The sequence below is a fragment of the Sapajus apella genome, unplaced genomic scaffold (assembly GCF_009761245.1).
Source record: "Sapajus apella isolate SASKATOON/1434 unplaced genomic scaffold, GSC_monkey_1.0 scaffold170, whole genome shotgun sequence".
Taxonomy (NCBI): domain Eukaryota; kingdom Metazoa; phylum Chordata; class Mammalia; order Primates; family Cebidae; genus Sapajus; species Sapajus apella.
Genome location: NW_022437110.1, coordinates 1531602 through 1541457, shown reverse-complemented (window position 1 = coordinate 1541457; position 9856 = coordinate 1531602).

The window sequence follows — 9856 nt, the reverse complement described above, 5'->3', positions numbered from 1 at the left end:
TGGTCTGTGTGTGTCCTGTCTGTCTGCTTGCTGTGGCTGTCTCCTGGCCTGTGTGTGTCCTGTCTGTCTGCTTGCTGTGGCTGTCTCCTGTCTGTGTGGGTCCTGTCTGCTTGCTGTGGCTGTCTCCTGTCTGTGTGTCCTGTCTGTCTGCTTGCTGTGGCTGTCTCCTGTCTGTGTGTGTCCTGTCTGCTTGCTGTGGCTGTCTCCTGGCCTGTGTGGGTCCTGTCCGATTCTCGTTTGGTTGATGCCTAGCTGAAACAGTAGCTTCCTTAAGCCTGTTGGTTACCCTGTCCCCATGCCACCCCCCGCCTGCCTGGCCTGCAAAGGTTGCATCTGGTCCCCTGCTCTTACCTGTGGCTTTGTACCGGCCTCCATCTGCCCCACTCCACACTCAACCTGAGGTCCTGGCTGTGAGCCCCCACCATCCCCTATGCTGTGATACCCTGCCCAGCATGGGCTGTGTAGCCCCTACTTCCCTTGGGGACCCCCTGCACCCCTGAGCCGGCTTGGTTAGGTGCCCTTCCCTGGCTTTAGGCAGGGGATCGTCGGGACCCTCCTTGGTGGCTGCCCCGGGCATCTGTGCCATAGCACGTCACACCTTGTGTGGTCTCTGCCTATCTCCCAGCCTTGATGGGTCTCTCGAGCCTGGCTCGGTCTGAGTCATCACCTTCCCCGACCCTGGGCACAGTGCTAGGCCCAGTGGGCCTGGTGGACACCAGCTGATGAAGAAATGAATGAACAAATGAATGACTGCATCCCCTTAAAGAGGCTCTGGCTGCGGTGGAAGCAGGTCCAGGACCGCTGTTAGCTGTCTGCAGAAAGCCTCCCGCCAGCCCTGCACTGGGTCCCACAAGCCTAGTCCTTCATGTGGCCATGTGGCCCCCAGGTCAGGCCAAAGGGTCATCACACCAAGGCCCCCAGTGCCCGTCGCGGGTGGCCCGTGGGATGCCAGCCTCTGGGATCGGGGTCTGTCCCAGCAGGAACTCAGACTAACGTGGAGGGCAGGGTTGTTTCCGACCAGCTGAGGGCCACGCATGCCGACTCTGCTGGGTTTGGAGAAGTAGGCGAGGCGGGTGGGGCGGGTGTGGTGGACCTGGGGTGGGTAGGGGGATCGCCTCCGGACCTTGCTCTCGGGAGACCCAGAGAAGCCCGCCTGGTCCGTGTCTTGTGAACCCAGCCCAGCTGGCTGTGACCTCTGTCCTTCTGCACTGAAGCACTGGCCAGGCACTCTGTCCGTGGGAACCAGGACGGTGCTGGGGTCTGAGTGGGGGTGGGTGGGCCAGGGTACCCCATTCTCAGGGACCAGGGGAGCTGCCCTAGGGGTGCTGGGCTCTTGTTCCTGTCTTGCCCTGCACCTGCTCACCTGCAGGGGATGAGGGGGTGCTGGGGCGTGTCTGGGTGGGGTCCTTGTCTTTCAAGAATGCACACCTGCCCCCTCCTGGTCCCTCTGTCATTAGAGGGGTCCGAGGGGTCCAGAGCCTGCTTCTTGTTCGAGAGCCACTGTAGACCCTGGTCCTCCCTGCCCTCTGCGCTGACCTGGCTGGGGCCTCGGGGATGGTGGCCTTTGGGTAGGCCAGGCAGGGCCCATTTCCCACAGTCAGGCCCGGCCCTTGAAGAGTGGTGCCTGCTTTACTGGACGTGGAGTCCACTATCCTGGGGCCAGCCCAGGAGCTGGGGTGGCCTTTCATCTGGGACATCAAAGCCCTCAGCCCTGTCATTAGGGGCTGGGAAGCTGGCTGGGGTGTGGCTGGAGTAGGACTCACCCATTTTATGGATGGGAAAACAGTAGCCGCCTGGGACCCAGCTCTTGACTGAGGCTGAAGCTGAGGCAGCAGCACCGATGCAGCCTGCAGGAAGCCTCCGCCTCCTGCTTCCGGAACTTTTGGGGAAACTGAGGCCCTGAGAGGGCAAGGGCTGCCTGAGCCTCCAGTAGGTATTCCTCGAGGAGTAGGGACGGATTTGAAGCATGCAGGGGAGGATGGGAGGGGCTCGCAGGGAGGTCAGGGCCAGCTGGTGCAGAAGCCAGGCGGCAGCTGACTGGAAGGCTGGGGTGGGGGCGGGGTGGGGGTTAGGGGAGTGGACACAGGAAAGGAGGAAAGGACCTTGCTGGGATGTGCCAGCACTGGCATGGTCCTCCCAGGTGGTGTCTCTTGTGGTCTCTGAGGCTGGCCTGGCACCTGGCCAGCCTGCCCCTGCCATGGGGCGAGGTTCCCACCTGGCTCACCCAGCAAGTCCAGGCCTGCCCTGACAGACCTGCCCACCCCAGCCCTGGCACGGGAGGCCACGTTGCGGGGTGGGCCAAGTGGGGGCAGGGACCATTAGGCGGCTGAGAAGAGGCTGGAGCTGGTGGGCTGGGCAGGCCAGGGGGACAGGAGCTGAGCTACATGGCTTGGGGGTTCACTGGAGCCGCTCCACAGCCCCTCCTGCTCCCAGAGTGGGGGACGGATTGTGGGCCATGGCCTAGTTCCCTGGGGCCCTGCCAGGCTGCTTGCCTCCATCCCTGCTGAAGGGCAGGGGGTTTCCTTACTCTAAGGACTGGGATCCGCAGGAGGCAGAAGAGCAGAGGCCCTTCACCCTTGGACTCAGGATTCTCCTATCTGGGCACAGGGGCACGGTGACCCTGGCTGGGCATGGCAGGCGTCTGGGAAGCAGCCTGCAGCTTCAGTAGCGGGCACTGGGTTCAGAGTTCCCTGCGAGCCTCCTCCTGTGGTCACCAGCCCAGGGGCTGCACGTGCAACCCATAGCAGTGGCCAGGGGGAGGTGATACTTGTGGTGTGGGGACAGTGGCAGCAATGACAGTGGGAATGGTGGCAGGGAGGCTGGTGGCGGTGGCCAGGGTGGGGCCATTGGCAGAACAGTGGCAGTATGGGGGACGGTGGCCGCAGAGATCCCACCAGCCTGGCCAATGGGCAGTGTCCAGGAGCACAAGTGGAGCGTTGACTCACCCCTCCTGGGCTGCGGGTCCCTTCGCTGCTCTTGGGCCTGTGTGTTCCTCGTGAGGCCAGCAGGACCTGGCCCGGGCCTGGTCCTTTCCCGACCCCTTTTTCTCTGGGAACTGGGAGTGAGGTCACATCAGCAGCCTCCATAGGCTTCTCACTGGGCCCTGAGCCCCGGCAGCCGACTGGGGGTGGCCAGGGGTGCCCGAGATGAGGGGCCCTGAATAAGCAGCAGGGGCATTGCCCGGTGATGCCTACATCTTCCTGGGGTCCCGGGACGGGCAAGGAGGCTCTGCCAGTCTCCCTGTGTCCTGAGCTTCAATCTCCTCCTTTGCCGAGGTCCCTGTTCACATGTGCGGTCGTGTGTGTGAACGTGGCTCAGCATGTGTCCTCATCCGAAGACCCTCCCGGGCCACCCCTGGCTGCCATGGGATGGATGTGGGATGGGAGAGGACCAGTCTCGGGCCTCCACCGCCATGGTTCTCTGGGAATTGAGGCCCCTGCCCTGTGACTGCACCCCACACCCTAGTGCCTCTGGGCAGGCCTGGCGGGAGGCTGATTCCTGGGATAGAGGCCCCCTGCCTGCTCCTCTCCTGGGAACCAGTCTCGTCCCACAGTGCCTGGGGACCTGGGGGTGCACCCAGCAAACAGGAAGCCCAGGGTGATTTCTCCCTCCTGACATTGTGTTTACCAAGGCGGGATCCAGGCCTGTTTCCACTCAGGAAACCCAGGAGGCTGGAAGAGGCTGGGAAGGAATTCCCTGTCCCGGCCAAGAAGCTACGGCTTCCTGTAGGACAAGCAGGCAGTGTGGGGTGGGGTGGGGGCAGAGGTGAGGGGTGGGGTGGTTTGGGGTTGAGGGATGGGATGGGGTGGTGGTAGAGGTGGGGGGTGGGGTGGGGGTAGAGGTGAGGGGTGGGGTGGGGGTAGAGGTTGGAGGTGGCAGTAGAGGGATGGGGGTGTGTGGGAGAATTGGGTGGATGGTAGTAGGGGATGGGGCTGTGTGTGAGGGATGGGGTGGGGTGGGTGTGAGGGATGGGGTGGGCTGGGTTTGGGGAATGCTGTGGCGTGCGCTGGTGTGGGGAGTAGAGGTGGTAGGCAGCTAAGAGCCCAGAGAGGCTCTGGGTGAACATCCCTGTGCCTCCATGTTGTCACTGGGACCTGGAGGCCCAGGCCCAGGTCTGTCTCCCTTCAGACAAGCCAAGGCAGAGGAACACAGGGTCTCCCTCTGCAGAGTCCTTGTGGCCGGCACAGGGGAACTGTGAGCAGCGATGTTTGTGGTTTCAGGGTGGCAGCTCCCAGGAGGGCTGGAAGCAGAGGGGTCCCCAAAGGTGCTCACTCCACGCCTGGGTGTAGGGCAGCTAGAGGGTCCCCACTAAACGCCCTCCTGGCTGCCTGGTCAGGAGGAGGTGTCAAGTCCCAAATGTGGGTCTCCCCCCACCCTCCCCTGTCTACCCGAGCCCAGTGGCACCAGCCCTTAGCCTTCGGCGGTGCTGTTTCATTCGCAATCATCTTTTAAAACGAAGCCTTCCTTTGGGCTTGCAGAAAAACTCTGAAGCCCACACAGAGCTCCCACACCTGACCGCAGGCTCCGGTGTCCTCCCATGAGCGAGCAGCGTGGCCGGGGGTCGTATCGGCCCCCAGCTCAGGTCGCCCGAGTTCCCCGGGCCTTTCCAGTCTAGCGCTCCCTCCGGTTGCACCTCCCGGGGCAGAGTCGTAAGGCACCTGGAATTCTTCTGCCCGGGAGATCTGTCTCTTCTCTCTTGTTTGTTAATGTACTCAAACGCTTTCAGCAGCACGGACTTAGAGACGTTTGTTTTGTACTTTGGGCCACACGCGTACTGTTAGTTTCGTGACCAAAGCAGTTCCAGCTTGGCCACTGGGAGCATTGCAGCTGGCCGCGTCGGTTTTGAGTCCCCAGCTATTGCCCCCAAGCCCCCGTGGCCCCCATAGGTGAGCCGGCGCTGCCCGGTTCCTAGGCCTGAGGGCATGTGTGCCCCCTTCTCCCGCCCACCACACATGTGGCTCTGGAGTCCCCGCCTTGATGTGTGAGATAGATATATATATATATGTATTTTTTTTTGAGAAAAGGTCTCGCTGTCTTCGAGGCTGGAGTGCGGTGGTGCCGTCACGGCTCACTGCTGTCTCAAGCTCCCAGGTTCAAGGGATCCTCCAGCCTCAGCCTCCCATGTAGCTGCGACCACAGGTGTGCGGCCGTGCTGGGCTAGCTTTTGTATTTTTTTTGTGGACACGGGGTCTCATTTGCTGCCCAGGCTGGTCTGGAACTCTTGGCTCAAGCAATCCTCCTGCCTTGGCTCCCAGAGTGCTGAGGATACAGGCATGAGCCACTGCCCTGGCCCTTGGGTGACACGTCACACCAGTTGTCTCTCACGGTCCTTAGTTGGCTGTGCCTGACAGTCCCTGAGCACACAAGCCTGGGAGCCACCACCCACTTCTTCTGAAGCCGCAGAAGTGAGGGGGTGTCACGGCGGAGGGGAGGGGCTCAAGGTCTGAGCACCCAGGTGGAAGGGAGTGCCCCTGGGCCCCTACCGGGAGCTCCTACCAGGAGGAGCTGCGCCTGGGAAGAGGGACCCCAGCCCTGCCAGGCCCCTGAGCAGCCCAGGACCCTCCCCTCAGGAGGTCTGAGGTGAGATGAGGCCCCTGGGGATGCCCGAGGAGGGTGCTGTCCAGGGCCGAAGCCCCATGCCAGGCTGGGGCTTCCTGGTGACCTCGGTGGCCCTGAGTGGGTGAATGGCAGGCAGGAGGCGCCTGCTGGCTGCCAGGGCGGGTGATGCTGGGCTAGTTGAGGTGTGACACAGGCCGGGCCTGGCCCTGGGGCAGTGACATTCCTGAGAACCCACAGGGTGACATCACCATCTAGCTGCCTTCTTGCTGCCGTCACCATCACAGGAGTGTGAGGTCAGACGGACTTGCTGCCCCTGGGTGTCTGCCTGGCCAGTCTGCCCCACCTGCCATCCGGGGCTTCACCCGGCTCTCCACAGCACCCCATGGACCTGTCAGGGGATGGCCTGGGGTGGGGAGGGCTGAGACTGCTCCGACTTTCTTTTCATTTCTGGGGGGCCACACGGTCACCATTTACTCCCCCCGCTGACTGGGAGGAAGGCAGTCTATCTCCCGGTGGGCTTCTGGTTTTCTCAGCCCTTCGGGGAAACACTTGTCCAGGTTCACAAAACGGCTCTGCTGCCCTCAAGGGAGAGCCCATGTGCTCCGCAGAGGAAACTCCCAGGCCGGGCCGCTGGTGACACTGGCACCCTGAAGGGACCCCGAATAGCTGGGCAGGAAGGGACCAGGGGCTGGGGGGTGCAGGGGTGGGGCCTGGGCAGGTGCCCCCTTCCGTGCCTTGATTTCCCCTCCTACAGCAGGGGCAGCCCTCTGCTGCATCTAAGCGGCTGATTTGGAATAAATCTCTGCTGTTTCTCCAGCCCCGGGGGCGGCGGGCCATATTTCTTGCAGCCTCAGTGGCTATCCCTTGAAGCTAATCCGCCTGGCAGAGGGGTGATGACACTCTAAATCCTGCGCCCAGGCTGATTTGTGGGCCTGCCTGTGCTGGCGTAGGGCTCAATGGCATCTTTATGAGGCGGGATGAGCCTCGCTGAGAGCCAGGGCAGCCTGGGTGTGATCTACGGCCTGGGCGGCCCCTGCCTGCCAGCGGCCTCGCACACCCACTGGCAGAGTGCTGCAGCCCAGGGCAGCCAGGGGCCCACCTCGTCTTGCTCCACTCTCCTGCCCCGGGAGCCTTGGAATTCTTCAGGAGGGAGGTTTCACAGCACACAGCTGTCCAGGGAGCACTTCCCGAGCATCGTGGGCTGGGCTCTGGGCCTGGCTGAGCTGAGAGGGAATTGATGAGGGAGACCCAGGTCCTGCTTGTAGGGAACCCGGGCTCCCTGGGGCATGGGCAGGTGACACCTCTCTGCCAAAGCAGGAGGGATCAGTCCGTGCCTACCTGGAGAGTGGGCGGCCAGGAGGGCGTCTGCTCTGAGACAGCCTGCAAAGCATCGGCGCTGGAAATCGCCCGAGTTCCAGTCCCAGCTCTGCCGATTACCACCTGGCTGCCGGAGAAGCGCCCTGGGATGGGCCGGGATGTGGCCTGGAGAGCGGGAGGTGAGGCACCCTGTCTCGGGGGGACCCCAGGGAGGCCCCCATGCACGTGCATTCGCTGTTTCCTCCTCAGCAGCCCAGAAGGGTTAGCCAGCCCGTTAGCTTTACCCAGCGGGCTGGCTGAGGGCGTGGGAGGGCAGTTCCTCAGGGCTGGTCGCTGTGTGAGGGGAGCCAGGGGCCTGGGGACAGCACGGAGGTCGAGGAGGCAGGCAGCAGCTCCCCTACAGCCTTGCAGCACCTGGGGCTGGCGGCATGGCCAGGGCTCTGAGCCCTTGGTGTGGGAGGGGCACCCAGGATCATCTAGTCCAAGGCAGGACCTGGAGGCTGGTTCGGGACCCAGGTCAGGCCGAGCAGGTGGCTGGTGCAGGCCGCTGTTTACTTCCTGTTACATGGATCTGCCCGAGAGATTCAGTGCCCAGATGCTCGTGTCAGGCCATGCGATTTGTTAATAAGGAACAGAGGAGAATAAAACACCTCCAGGTGGCCAGATTTATCACTCGGCATGTGCACACTGATGCAGGGGCACACATGGGCACACACACATGCACACATGTACACACATACATGCACACATGGGCACACACACATGGGTGCACATGCATATAGGGACATGCACACATGGGCACATGTACACACATGCACATGGGCACACACGCACACACGAACATACATGAACACACGCACACATGGGCAGGCACGCACACATGGGCACACACGGGCATACATGTACACACACGGAAACACACGAGCATACATGTACACACATGGGCACACATACATGGGCACACACATGCACACATGGCACACACATGCACACATGGGTGCACGTGTACTTAGGGACATGTGCACATTCATATACACATGGACACACACATGGGTGCACATACAGGTAGGGACACGTACTTACATGCACACTTGGGCACAAACATACACGGGTGCACATGCATGTAGGGACACATGTACACATACATGCATACATGGGCACATGTGCACACACACACATGCATTTGGGAGTCATGGGCCCCAATGCCCTGTGCTATGTCCACCTTCTTGAAGCCCTGGCACGGGGGCTCCCCAACAAGTCCTCACCCCCAGTTCTTCCTGGCAAGCCCATGGGGAGGGGAGGAGCTTGGCCTTGGTTCCCACAGACAAGCAGAAAGAGCAAATCTGCCCAGCAAAGTTTGGGTGGCCTGGGGACCCAAGCCCGGTCCTGCTGGACACCTGAGCTCAGGTGCTAGACCAAGAGCTGCTTCTTGGGGGCAGAGGAGGCCTCCGAGCTGCTGCCAGGAGGAGGAGGCCAGGCTCCAGGCTCGGGGATTCAGGGCTGTGGGACTGGGGATCTGGGGGTCCTGGGCCTGAGGATCTGAGGTAGGAGGACCGGGGAATCTGAGTTTGGGGGTTGAAGCTTCAGCTCAGAGCCTGGTGCTGCTCTGGAGTCTCCCCTGAAAGAACCTGGAGTAGAGCAGCAGCATTTTCTTCCAGAAGCTTCTATTGGACCACTATTGTCTCAGACTGGCACCTGGCCAGGCCATGAGTGAGAAGGTGGCCTCTGGTGACCTGTAGCCGGCTGTGCTTGGGGACTCCCAGGCCAGAGCCTAGGTAGACTGGCCCGGACACCCAGAGGGTCCCCCAGGGCAGGTGGGCCTCCCAGTGTAGGCTGCAGCTGTGGAGCCCAGGGAAGGGGCCCAGAGGATGGAGGTTGGAAATGTCTGGCGAGACCCATGGCCTGGCCTGCAGGAGCCAGCTCCAACCTGTGACCTCTGCCCCCTGAGCCTCAGTTTCCCCATTATGGAAATGAGCACTTGGAGGCTGGGGCTCCCTGAACAGTGGAGGTGGGTATGTCCCTGAATGGGGAGAGCAGAGGCTTTGGGGAAAGACATTATGGTGGGTGAGAGGCGGAGGTAGGGGATGCATGCAGGGCCCTCCCCTCGCACCTGCGTTGGGGGAACACGGGACTCGTGGGCCACGACCCTTGGAGGTCTGAGGACTGGTCCTCCCAGGCTGGGGTGGGCTCAGTGGCTTAGCCACCGTGGGAAGGCGGAGAGCTGCTCGTAAATCCACGCTGCTGTCCGTGGAACAGCAATTGTAGATTGAGGTGGCCATCGGGGCTGACCCCTTGGGTCCGACAGGCAATTGTAGATCGAGGTGGCCATCGGGGCTGACCTCCTGGCTCCGACGGGCAATTGTGGATCGAGGTGGCCATCGGGGCTGACCTCCTGGGTCCGACTGGCAATTGTGGATCGAGGTGGCCATCAGGGCTGGCCTCCTGGGTCCGATGGGCAGTTCTGGATCGAGGTGGCCATCGGGGCTGGCCTCCTGGGTCCGATGGGCAGTTCTGGATCGAGGTGGCCATCGGGGCTGACCTCCTGGGTCCGATGGGCAGTTCTGGATCGAGGTGGCCATCGGGGCTGACCTCCTGGGTCCGACGGGCAATTGTGGATCGAGGTGGCCATCGGGGCTGACCTCCTGGGTCCGACTGGCAATTGTGGATCGAGGTGGCCATCAGGGCTGGCCTCCTGGGTCCGATGGGCAGTTCTGGATCGAGGTGGCCATCGGGGCTGGCCTCCTGGGTCTGACAGGCAATTGTGGATTGAGGTGGCCATCGGGGCTGACCTCCTGGGTCCGACGGGTAGTTCTGGATCGAGGTGGCCATCGGGGCTGACCTCCTGGGTCCGACGGGCAGTTGTGGATCGAGGTGGCCATCGGGGCTGGCTTCCTGGGTCCGATGGGCAGTTCTGGATCGAGGTGGCCATCGGGGCTGACCTCCTGGGTCCGACTGGCAATTGTGGATCGAGGTGGCCATC